This window comes from Arvicola amphibius, chromosome 7, assembly GCF_903992535.2.
Source record: "Arvicola amphibius chromosome 7, mArvAmp1.2, whole genome shotgun sequence".
Classification (NCBI taxonomy): domain Eukaryota; kingdom Metazoa; phylum Chordata; class Mammalia; order Rodentia; family Cricetidae; genus Arvicola; species Arvicola amphibius.
The window spans coordinates 125,093,370-125,107,128 of record NC_052053.1 but is presented as its reverse complement, the minus strand read 5'-3'; the positions used below and the strand labels follow the sequence as shown (position 1 = coordinate 125,107,128).

Genomic DNA, 13,759 nt, shown 5'->3' with positions numbered 1-13,759 from the left:
TCAGCAGGTCTTGCAAGAGATACAGTATTGACCACAAAGATCAAGATCTTCCTAGGAGCTTACCTTAGTGAAACATTTCAAAATATTTTTATCTTCATCTCATGTATGGGTGAAAGGCCACTGTGTTTCTGTCATAGCATTTATCTGTCCAATATTTTATTTTATGTGTGTGTCTTATTTAATTTTAATGCTTTGTAATATTATGTGTATAGCAATTTATCTAATTTGTGTGATAATTTCCTTGTCTCTTGCTCCTGTGTTGAAAATATTGTTCATCAGCACTTAAAAAAGACATACAAATGACAATACCCTTTTTCTTTCTCTCTCCTCCAGCCCGGCAAGATGCCCAAGGGAAAGAAGGACAAGGGGGTGGCCCCGGCCCCCGCCTTCGTGAAGAAGCAGGAGGCAAAGAAGGTGGTGAATCCTTTGTTTGAGAAGATGCCTAAGAATTTTGGCATTGGTCAGGACATCTAGCCCAAGAGAGATCCTACATGCTTTGTCAAATGGCCCCGCTACATTAGGCTGCAGCAGCAGAGGGCCATCCTCTATAAGCCGCTCAAAGTTGCTCCTGCCATTAAGCACTTCACCCCGGCCCTGGACCGGCAAACAGCTATCCAGTTGCTTAAACTTGCCAACAAGTACAGGCCAGAGACAAAGCAGGAGAAGAAGCAAAGGCTACTGGCCCGTGCTGAGAAGAAAGCTGCCGGCAAAGGGGATGTCCCAACTAAGAGACCACCTGTCCTTCGAGCAGGCGTCAATACAGTCACCACTTTGGTAGAGAACAAGAAGGCTCAGCTGGTGGTGATTGCTCACAACGTAGACCCCATTGAGCTGGTAGTCTTCCTACCTGCCCTGTGTCAGAAGATGGGGGTCCCCTACTGCATCATCAAGGGAAAGGCCAGGCTGGGGTGGCTGGTCCATAGGAAGACATGCACCACTGTTGCCTTCACACAGGTTAACTCGGAAGACAAGGGTGTTCTGGCCAAGCTGGTGGAAGCTAGTAGGACCAACTACAACAACAGATATAATGAGATCCGCCGCCGCCACTGGGGAGGCAAGGTCCTGCCTAGGTCCTAAATCTGTGGCTCGGATTGCCAAGCTGGAAAAGGCAAAGGCCAAAGAACTCGTCACTAAACTGAGTTAAATGTACTGCTGAGTTTTCTGTACATAAATATAATTACAGAATGACATACAAGTGATTGGTACCAGGCACAATTATGACTCACAGACACAGGGAAAACACCTATAAATGTAGTATAAAATTATCGAAAAATCCTATAAAATGAACAGGGTGGAAGGAGAGAACCAGTTTCTGCAAGTTGTCTTCTGACATCCATATGTGAGCCATAGCACATGAAATCCACATCCATGTCTGTCTATCTATGACTCTGTGCTCTGTATACTCTCTCACACACAATAGTAAAATAAGTTGAAGTAAATACCTTTTTATAGTAACAGAGATATGTGAGGATTAAGGTAAAGGAGACATTTGCACATTGTTTAGTGGGAACATAAAAGAATGTGTTGATTATGGTAATACCTGTCAGGATAATACAACTCCTCCAAACACAACAAAACAAAAATGAATTGACAAATGATTCCATAAACCCACTTTTGGGCATCCGTCCCTTGCTTATATTTTTGGCAACTTATCATGAGCTTGGGCAATCTGAGAAGAAGAAACCTCAGCTGAAAAAAATACCTCCATGCAATGGCCTCGAGTCAAGCATGTGGAACTGTTTTTGATTATGATTGATTGTGGACGAGTCCAGCTCCTATGGGCGGTGCCATACATACCTGGCCAGGCAGTCCAGGGTAGTATAAGAAAGTAAGCTTATCAAGCTAAAGAAAAAACTGCTCAGTGATCCTCCATGGCTTCTGTTTAGGTCCTTCCTTCAGGTTTCTGCCTTAGTTTCTATCCTGATATCCCTTCATGATGGACTCTAACATATAAGCTTCCTCAGGTGCTTTTGGTCATGCTCTTTATCATAGCAACAGAAATTAAACCAGAACAATTTATATATGACTAATTTCAATTTATCCAAAAGGAAGTTTTTTTTTATTAAGAAGACATTTACAATGTAATTTTTGATGAATTCCAGTGTTATTCTACTTTAGGTGGTGCCAATGTAACACAGACCAGAAGAATACATTGAAGTATGTCCCTGTCAACCTATCATGCAAAAAAAAAAAAAAAAAAAAAAAAGGATTCTCACTAGATTTTAACAAGCATTTTCTAACCACGAACAATGTAAAGATTGTTTAATAGTCACTTTCTGAGCTGGAGAGATGGCCCAGCAGTTACAAGAACTGGCTGCTCCTCACAAAGACCCAGGTTCAATTCCTCGTACCCACATGACATTTCAAAACTGCTTGTTACATTAGTTCCAGGTGATTCAAGGTGCTTTTCTGGTCTCTGTAGGCACCAAGAAAGCAAGACATATATACATATATATGAAAAACACCCACACATATAAAAAGTAAATTCAAAAATAAAAAACAAAATCCATTTTCATTTACTTTTTGTTTAATAGGAATTCTCTTCTTTGAAACTGTTTTAACAAATTTCCCTCTAATATAGATTGACAGGAATTCACATATTAGTCTTTATTTTTCCTTTTTTTAACATAAATTGTTTATTACTTTATAGTAATATCAATCAAAATTTCCACTTCCTCCCCTCCTCCCACTTCCCACCCACTCTCCCCCACACCCTTCCCCCACCCGCTCCAGTCCTAAGAGAGGGCAAGTTACCCTGCCCTGTGGGAAGTCCAAGGCCCTCCCCACTACATCCAGGCTTAGAAAGGTATGCATCAAAAAATAATTCAGAAGAATTTCAAATGGTCAAAAGATACTTAAGGACATGTTCAACTTCTTTAGCTATCAAGGAAATACAAATCAGAACAAGTTTGAGATACCATCTTACACTTGTCAGAATGGATAAAATCAAAAACACCAATGATAGCCTTTGCTGGAGAGGATGTGGAGTAAAGGGAACACTCATCCATTGCTGGTGGGAATGCAAACTTGTGCAACCACTTTGGAAATCAGTGTGGCGGTTTCTCAGAAAATTGGGAGTCAACCTACCTCAGGATCCAGCAATACCACTCTTACGAATATACCCAAGAGATGCCCTATCATACTACAAAAGCATTTGTTCAACTATGTTCGTAGCAGCATTATTAGTAATAGCCAGAACATGAAAACTACCTAGATTCCCTTCAATGGAAGAATGGATGAAGAAAGGGTGGCACATGTACACATTAGAGTACTACTTAGTGGTAAAAAACAGTGACATCTTGAATTCTGCATGCAAATGGATAGAACTAGAAAATACTGTCCTGAGTGAGATAACCAAGACCCAAAAAGATGAATATGGTATGTACTTACTCATTAGTGAATTCTAGCCATAAACAAAGGACATTGAACCTATAGTTTGTGATCTTAGAGAAGCTAAGTAATAAGGTGAACCCAAAGAAAAACATATATAGATCCTCCTGGAATTTGGAAGCAGAAAAGATCACCAGGCAAAAGCTGGGAGTGTGGGGGTGGGGATGGGATAGGGGGAAGGGGGACGGGGAGAGAGAAGAGAGAAGGGGAGGGTTGGGTGGAGCTTGAGAGAGTGGGATGGTTGAGATGGAAGAAGGACTGATATGGGAGCAGGGAAGGAGATATCTTAATTGAGGGAGCCATTTTGGGGTTGGCAAGAAGCTTGGCTCTAGAGGTGTTCCCAGGAGTCCACGAGGATGACCCCAGCTAGGACCCTGGGCAGTAGAGGAGAGGGGGCCTGAACTGGCTTTGTCCCATAGTCACACTGATGAATATCTTGAATATCACCATAGAACCTTCATCCAGCGATGGATGGAGATAGAGACAGAGATCCACATTGGAGCACTGAACTGAGCTCCCAAGGTCCAGTTGAACAGAAGGAGGGAGAACATGAGCAAGGAAGTCAGGACCGTGAGTGGTTGGTCCACCAGCTGAGACACTGTGCTTGAGCTAATGGGAGCTCACCAACTCCAGCTGGACTGGGACTGAACGAGCATGGGATCAAACTGGACCCTCTGAATGTGGCCGACAATTGGGGCAGACTGAGAAGTCAGTGATAATGGCACTGGGATTTGTCTCTACTGCATGTACTGTTATTTATTTATTTTTTTTTTTGGTGGGGGATCCTAGTCTCTTTGGATGCACACCTACCTAAGCCTGGATGGAGCGGGGAGGTTCTTGGTCTTTCCACAGGGCAGGGTACCCTGCCCTCTCTTAGGACTGCAGGGGAAGGGGGAAGGGTGAGTAGGGGAGCAGGGGGAAGTGGGAGGAGGGAAGGAAGTAAAAATTTTGATTGGTATCATTTATAAAGTAATAAAAAAGCCATACAAAAATATTTAGTACACTATAAAGAAAAAAAGAGTGTGCCTATGTATAAAACATGCATACCAAACAGAATGCAAATAAGAACTGAGGTTGAATCCCATTTAGTTAATGCCAAATAATAATGCCTGTCCTTAAACAATATTGTCTGAACACATTTCTCTTCAACCATCTGATAATCTGTATTCTACTATGTTTATTCCACTGAAATCAAAAATTTCTCCGTTGCTTTGATTTTTTTCCCATATAAGGAAGTGATAAGAGACAGATCTTGAGGAGTTAGTACCCACAGACTGTTTACAGATAACTGAGTAACTAAAAGGTATAGAAGGAATTGCTCTTATTAAAGCATACCTTTAACAGGTGGTGGTGGCGCACGCTTTTAATCCCAGCACTTACAAGGCAGAGACAGAGGCAGGTGGTTCTCTTTGAGTTTGAGACCAGCCTGGTCTACAAGAACTGGTTACAAAAATAAGGCTCCAAAGCTACAGAGAAACCCTGTCTCAAAAAAAAATCCAAAAAACTAATCTTTAAAAAATAATAAAAACGAAACATACCTTTAAGCACAAGGTACTTGTCCTGTGAGAAATGTTCTAATATATCCAAAATATTGTTCAGATTCCCTGGTCAGATGTTCTCTGTCTGTAGAATGTCAACAGACAATGTTTAATTATAAGGCTTTGCAAGAACACAGGTATTAGGAATCAACACCTTTTTAGGATATTAACAGAAAATAGTTAAAATGTTTGCTAAAATTTTAACTGCAGAGGGACAAAAGGAATATTTGAGGGTATCTGTCAATGCAATGAACTGGTCACGGACAGGAGAAGGACGAAAGTTCTCAGGAAATGCTGGTATCATTTTTCTCCAGTGATTTTCCTATCTTTGCAGTACAACCAACATCAGCTGTTATTTACCTCTCCTTGTTAAAACACAAAAGGGAGTTTGGACTTGTCTGGGTTGTTGAGAGAATCTGACACTTGGCAAGTCGCTCTCTAAGAGTTGCATTCTGTGTGTTGCCTTGTAAATTGTCTTTAGACTTTTGAGCAATTTGGGATCCTGTTGAGACATTTTGGGCAGCTGAAATTTGATGACTGCCTTTGTCTTTTGGGGTTCTTTTGCTGAACAATTAAGGCAGTTATTGTTAAAGGGACAGGTCATTGTATAATAATAACGCCATTTTCCAGAAGAGACTTGTCACTGTGGAAGTTCTTTTGAGCGAATTTCTGACAAACTATTTGAAGTATTCTTTATGTGACAGGAAATATTTGAGGGCTGTATTGAGTCCTTGGGATTCTGTTAAATTGTACAAAATTTAGAGATAAGAGTGTTGAGGATCTCTCTCCTGTGATTTACGTAACCATGGAAACATCGCATTTACTTCCTTGGTACCCCTGGAGGTGAATGAAGCTAATTAGTATTTAACAGTCCTGAAATGAACCCTCAGTTACTGCAGTTTGGGATTTATTATTTTATGTTTTGGTTTGGTTTAGTTCGTGATTCACAGAAAGTCATGATAGGCATACGTTTACTGTATTTTTAATGTGTACCCTAAAAGTTTGTGAATATAAATGAGATTGGGCTATTTTTAAACTACATACAGCAATGATTTCTGTATCTTCTAAGCTAAAGTAAATTGAGTCAACCTTTAAAGTCAAAAAAAAAAAAATAAAAGAAGTGGTTTTACCAGGCTTTATTTCAGAATTGCTTTAGTCTGTTAACTTGCTAGAAGTGTGAGTAAACGTTTGTTGGATAATGTTTGAGTGTCTTAATATCTTAATGTCTCATTTTCTGAACCACATCCTGGGGCTCTTTTAGAGTCTGGGAACTGGGGCACCACACTGCTGCTGGGCCCATGGTGCTCTGAAAATCCTGAGCTGTCTCCACAGGACCATGTTGTGCTCAAGCTGCAGCAGATGACCATGTCTGAGTCCATAGTCCTTTGACTGTTGATGTCCATTGCCCTTGTCACCTCAGGGAGCCATGCAAATGATGTTTTGAACCATGTGTTTAAATATGACTTGAGGTTGTTTCCATCTAGTTCCAGCTATTATGAATGGAACAGAAATGTATACAGGTTAACAAGCATCTACACTGTTGGACATGGTGTCCTTTGAGTATATGCTTGAGTAGTATAGCTGAAACTTGGGGTAGATAATCACAGTTTCCTGAGGAACTGCCACACTAATTTTCATAGTGGCTATACAAGTTTTCAGTCCAGCTAGCAATGAATGAGTGTCCTCTCTAACTCACATCCTCACCAGCATAAGATGTCATCTTTTTATTGACTTGGACTGTTTTGACTCGTAGAAGATGAAATCTCAAAGGTTCTGATTTGCATTCATTATGGGTAAGGATATTGAATATTTCTTTAACTGTTTCTCACCCATTTGTGTTTACTCTATCAAGAGTTCTGTTTAGATCTGTTTAAAATTCTCTGATTGGAATCCATCTTGTCAATGGATTTATTTGTTTTCTTAGTCATGAACAATAACTACAGGCAAGTGGGAATACTGAGGTCAGGAGAAATGCTCTTGCCAAGGGATGAGCTCCCAAATGTTTATCCAATGCCAAGTGATCAGTCCTGCGATGTAACAGATAACATCATACAGACAGAGCAGATTATATTTATGTGTTCAGGTACAACAATGTAACAACAATGTATGAGGGTATCAATATGAAAAAGAAGAAAGGTGGGATATAGGGAGGGCTTAGGAATAGTAAAAGAAAGAGATAGAGATTATGTGATTATTTTATAATTTAAAAAATCTATGACCTTTCACTACACAAATTTGGCTATATAACCTTTCAGTATTCAATCTGTTCATACGATACAGAAATCCACCCTCTCTCTTTCTTGTGTTTGCATGTGTATAGGAATTACTATATTCCTCTCTCTCCTACTTCGTTGTTGAGCATATGCAGAGATGGTTGCTGCTTCATCAACCAACTAAAATATTGTACTATATTTTAAACAGATTTGGCTCCTGTTTACTCATTAAGCTCCACCTTTCTTATTAGTGAGTGTACCCTACAGAGTGCAGCGATGTCTCCACCCCAAGACTGTGCACCCCATTCCTGTACTGACCCTCAGGATATACCACTTATCTGGGAAATTACACTCCGCCATCTGTGGCTGAAATCAGCAGCAATCACACTGGCTTGGCTTCCCCCCACATTCATTTGATTTCCCCTGTAGTTGGCAGCCTATAAATATTTTGGTTTGGGAGTACAGATGCAATTTTTTCAAAGATGAGTGTTTATTTCTGTCTCATGTTTCTTGCTTTGAGGATTATTTCTGAGAGGGAATGTGCCAACAAACACTGATTCAGCTGTTGAAGAAGTGGAGGATCTTTGGTTTCTCTTTCTTAAATGCTATCTTTGCTTATCTATTTACAATGCATTTATTGTTTACCAAAACGTTTTACAAAGTAAACCTTTACATTTCTAGAGTATACATACTCACTCTCCACAGGTGTGTTTTGTTTTATATTCTGTTTAAATTGCATTTGTTTCTAATGGTTTCTTTGTGGTCCTGGGTGAAACTTTTATAGCTACCTTGTGTCCAATATACATAACAGAGCAGCTCAACTAAGGTTATTATTTAAGTCGTAGCTTGGAAAGTCACATTTTTTTTTTTTACAGAATTCTTTCACTCTGTTTTCAAGGTTGTCCTAAAACACACTATATAACTAGGACTGGCCTCAAAATTGTGACAACCCTCCTTCTCCAGCTTCTGAAATGCTGGAACCAAACCTATATAACTAATAATTTCTAAATTTTAATGCTAAAACTTAAGAGTTATCCATTTAAACATATTAAATCACATAGGTATACAGAATAATTTATAATTATGTAAATTATTGTTTTGTTTTGTCTATCATTCATATACATGCATACACACTTAGAGAGAAAAATCACACCACACACACACACACACACAGAGGAATCAAGCATCCAGCATGCAGTGTTGGCCTTTTACTTAGACGCTGAAAATAAATGTTCAGTGTTCCATTAAGAACATCAACTATATCTTATGGCCTAACAGAGGAAGAAATTTTATATAACACATATCTCATTGCTTTAATCAGTGAGCACTGCACATTCATTTAATGCCCCACACAAATGGCGATATTCAACCCTTGTGAGATTCTGAACTAGCAACAGATGCCACCAATTTCTGCCTGAATAGTCACATATGACCTTCTAAACATGGATGGTCATATTTTTCTTGGTTCATTAAGTATACAGCCATCTTACTTATGCATTTCAGAGTCATTTATACATTTACTAATAACCCATTCAAAATATGCCAGTTCTACTAATTGCTGGGATGACCATGAATATTACATATTCCTGCCTGCTATCCATTGCAGGACTGCTTAATGCAGTATTCTGGTTACATTTTTGTTTGAAATCAAGAAAACTATTCCTTGTATTTTTGATAGATTGTAGACTTATTTTATGTTAACCATAGAACCATTTCCTATAACACTACTTCTGCCCCCTTAATTTGTAAGAAAATCCATCTGTTTCACTCTTCGATATGCTAGAACTTCAAATTTCATGATTTTTATACTAACACAGTGCTTTTGTAATCAAAATTATTTTTCATGAAATTCATGATGCATATTCTTAGTTCCTTAACTCTTCTTTAACAAATCAAGAACACAGACAATGTTCACTCCTGATTAGCTATTTCTGATGCAGCTTTTCAATTCTTAAACTATGACTGCCCAAATACATCACAATGTCTCAAAAATCTATCAGGGCACTGAAATGAGGATGTTCCTTTTGGGTAACACTTACCGTAGAGATGGAAATGACAATGTCTGTCTTATCATAGTTTTATTCTCTTTTAAGCTGAAGAGAAATAAAGCATTTCATATGAGATTTTACAGGTACCCTTCTTATAGCTAGTTTGTATGAACTTGCAGAGGAACACATTCAAGCTTACCTTACATTTCTTGATCTTAAGATTCATTTTACTGCCTCTGTTATATCCTGTGATGATCATACGGATATCTAAAATCATACAGTAGAACTGTGTTACTTCAAAAACATGACTTTGTCATAATCATGGAGAATTTGAAATAGTACACACAAATGTTTTGGACTAGGTACAAAGTTCTGGCTCCTTACCTAGCTTAAAAGATTGCAGGCAAGACAATTACCTGCATAACTCCGGTTTTCATGTTTATAAAATGAGGATATTAACTTTCAAACACTGACTTCAAGATCAATTGTGATAATACGAGACTCTTCCCATATTCTCCCTTTTATCTAAGTAAAAGTGCTCTAAACTTAGTGCCACACCAACTCCAGTGTCGTCTGTGTGACATGACATATGTCATTATGCCTGACGGGAGCTGCGTGTCCTATGGGACTAGGCTCCCAAGGCCCAAATGAGGAGCTGAAGGAGGGAAAACATGAGCAAGGAAGTCAGGACCGTGAGGAGTGCGCCCACCCACTGAGACGGTGGGGCTGGTCTAATGGGAGTTCACCAAGGCCAGCTGGACCAGGACTGAAAAAGCATGGGATCAAACCGGACTCTCTGAACGTGGCTGACAGTGAGGGCTGACTGAGAAGCCAAGAACAGTGGCACTGGGTTTTTGATCCTACTGCATGTACTGGCTTTTGAGGAGCCTAGTATGTTTAAATGCGCATCTTCCTGGACCTAGATGGAGTGGGTTGGACCTTGGACTTCCCGCAGGGCAGGGAACCCTGACTGCTCCTTGGACTGGAAAGTGAGGGGGATGGGGAGTTAAGGGAAGGGGAGGGAAATTGGAGGTGGGAAGAGGCAGAAATTTTTAATAATAATAATAAAAAAATTTTTAAAAAGGAACATGATTTTTTTTTTCACTCCACCATCTACTTCTACAGCCCCTGAAATCTCTTCTACCATGGGACACATGACCTGTCTTTTGTATAAAACTGGATTTGTGCTCTGCCCAGTGCTCTCATAGTTACATTTTATTCCATACATACTGAATTGAACAACTACCATAAATTCAACAGAATCTGCTCTGCTAGGGATGTGGTAGATGGCTTCCAGTTACTGCTGCTAGGGCCATCATTTGCTCTTCAACGGAGAAAGGCAAAACTGTTGATTTAAATACAGCTCCAAACAGTTGTTTCTGGTCATTGCAGAGCCACAAACAGCTCCAAATTCTGTGCAAAAAACAGTGAAAAGCATCAGAAGTGTTTGCTTCAGCTCTCCACACCCAACAGAATTAAGTCCAAAGGAGCAGGGGGCCCATGAGAGAAGAACCAAACCTGTAAACATTAACACAACATAAAACGTTGAACAACACCATGTAGAAAAAAAAAAAAAAAAAAAAAAAAAAAAAAAAAAAAAAAAAAACCAGATCAACCAAGGATACAAAAACAGTTTTCAAGCTTGCAATCTCATTTTTATCTCTGCACCCAGATCTTTTTTCCCCAAACAGCTATTGCTTAGCTGCCAAAGATTCCAAAATATTTTGTTATTCTAGATTTTCACCCAGCTATATATTTTTATTTCTAGAGTAAGATAGGTCATCAAAGCAAGCCAACACTGTCCCCTATAGTTCCTACTCTCTTATCCTTTCTTTATCTCCCTTTTTCTTCCTTTCTTTCTCATATTCATTATTGTTTTTCCATATCTTCCAACTCACAAAGCTGCCCTAGTTTACAGTAACTGAGTACATATCCTTACCTCCCCTTTTTACTCTATCTTTTGATGGAGGATTCCCATTGGCTAATAAACAAACTGCCTTGGCTTTTTGATAGGGCAAGATTTAGATAGGTGGAATAGACAGAACAAGAAAAAGGAAGTGAGGTAGATGGCTCAGACAGTTGCCCTGCCTCTCCTCTCTGGGGCAGACTGCCATGCCTCTCCTGAGAGAGAGAGATGCGATGAAGCCAGCCACCAGGTCAGATGTGCTGCATCTTTCCGGGTAAGACACCATTCATGGTGTTACACAGATTATTCGATATGGGTTAGTCAAGATGTGAGTAAGAGGCTGAAAATAATGGGCCAGGCAGTATTTAAAAGAATACAGTTTTTGTGTTGTTATTTTGGGGCATAAGCTAGCCGGCGGCCGAGAGCAGGGCAGTGGGAAGCAGCCCACAGCTCATCACTACAATCTTTAACCAAGACCTACATATTCCCATCACCATTTTTCCATTGCCTCGATTAGTCTTGCTCCTATGAATTTCCTCTTCTCTGCTTCCCATTTTACCGTCTAGTAGTCATCACTAATAACACAATCATTACTTAGTACTTTTCCTTTCCACACAGTCATACTATTATACCCAGTACCATTGGTGTCCATTTGCCCTCAAACAAATAAGTAATTAAAAGTTTCTGTTTTGTGGTAACTTGCCATTCTATTAGAATGAATTAATTGTTGGACAATGACTATTGTAAATAGTACTCAACTCATAGAGTTGGAGTAGAATACAATTTGAACAGACAGGTATAGTAGCATGGCTATATAATAATTCAGTTTCTCCTGGACATTGTAAACACATCTTCTGAATAAAGACAAGCACCATGAGTTTAAAAAGCAGAAGTAAAAACAAAAATCGTGAGCAACAATATAACCACAGATAGGCAGATTCTAGATCTAAAACCAAGAAAGATAAACAAAAAAGCAGAAAATCTTGTTCTCTCAAAAATTATGAGTATCATAGCAATTATCCTGTATCAAAATAATTTAGATGACTTTTCAGATGTAAAAGACAAAAGAATACATATGGCAAAACAACACAAAGAAGGCTCAAGAGTTTCCTGTGGGAATTACAGCTGTTAGAATCAGAAGGTTAACTTACTATATCAAAATAAAATCTAAAAAATAGATAGAAATACTTCAAAACACCAAAGTGAAGTAATGAAAACAATGAGAATTAAAATAGGTCAAACTGAAAGATCAGTGGAAAGTCTCGCTGGTGAATGGATCGTGTGGAAAGCAGAATAGCAAGAGAAAATAGAAGAACTAGATAATTTGGTAAATATCAATTATAATCTAAATGCATGAATAGAAAATACAAGAGTTTGGACACTCCATTAAATGACATACAGGAAAAAACTATTTCATGCAAAGGGAAGAGAAAATATTTTTAATAAAATCTAAAACATTAGCTGCAAGACCCCTGAGAGTCAGTGGGCAAATGATCTTTTTTCTTGAGTGGACAGTTTTTGCATGATTTTTAGAACTGCATGTCTGAGCACAGGATAAGGAGACGCAATTTTACTGTGCATTTCAACAAATTTTTAGTTCCTTTAAATTTTTCTCAAGACTGTTTTATGTGCTTGCGTATGTGTTTGCATTTATACATACATATATGTGCTATATATACATACTAGATACATGCCTGATGCAGGAGGGAAACCTCATGTAAACTGTAGACTGTCTTCCTCATCTGCACACAAAGTCATCAATAATCCATATCTCTGAATGTGAATTAGGAGAATACATCTTCAAAGCAGTTTTTTAAATAGAAACTAAGGTATGGTTGATGGACTCTGTTTTGATATGATTGCTATTACCATAAGAAGAGGATTTCAGACATCCACTTAAAGGAAGGCAATAAGAGACAAAGGAAGAAATCAGCCACCTACAAGCCAAGATCAGCCACTGAAGAACTCTTGAAAACATCTCAATATCAGGTGTTCAGACTCCACAGGAAGAAAATGAACTTCTATTATTTAAAACATTTAAACCTTGGTACTTTAGGGTCATGGCATTAGCTAAGTATTTCAACTCAGTTCTACAAACTACCATAGATTTACTTCACTTTTTAATAGGTATAGAGGAGGAGAATAGAACACAGAAAATAAATACTAAGACAAAAGCATGCTAAAATGTGAAAATATTTCTTCATAATTAAAAATTTACCTACAAAATTCAACTGCAAACTCACATAGAGTGCCAACAAACTTGTCCGTTAACCTCAATATACCTTTAGTTTTTTCATTTTTTTATCCCATTTTTTAACTATTTGGTACGATCTCCCTTTCATAATTTAACTCTTTTGTTATCTATTTTTAACTGTCTTACACTAACTAATATTGAGGTGTTTCCTGTGGCAGTCTTCTCTACAATTGTGTTGATACTATTCTCATTTCGATTATAACACTAGAATTAAATCAGTTGTCCTACAAAAAACAGGGACTGGGTGTAAAGAACACACAGCATCTGTTATAGCACAGACACCTGGGAAAGCTAGGAGCCAGAATTCATGTATCTGAAAGTTCATGATATTGCATGAGAAATGGAACTAGCTCTCAGTTGTATGAAAGAAAAAATACCATTAGAAGTTCAGTAGCAAACCCCAACCCCAGCAGGCATTCCCTGTGAACTTAGCTGCTATGCCCCTGGGGAAGGAGATAGACTAAGTGAAG

General features: G+C 38.6%; 1 pseudogene; it reads left to right on the top strand.

Moving 5' to 3' along the window:
* Positions 1–327: 327 nt before the first annotated feature.
* Positions 328–1,144, top strand: LOC119819927 (annotated as a pseudogene).
* The last annotated feature ends 12,615 nt before the right edge of the window (positions 1,145–13,759 follow it).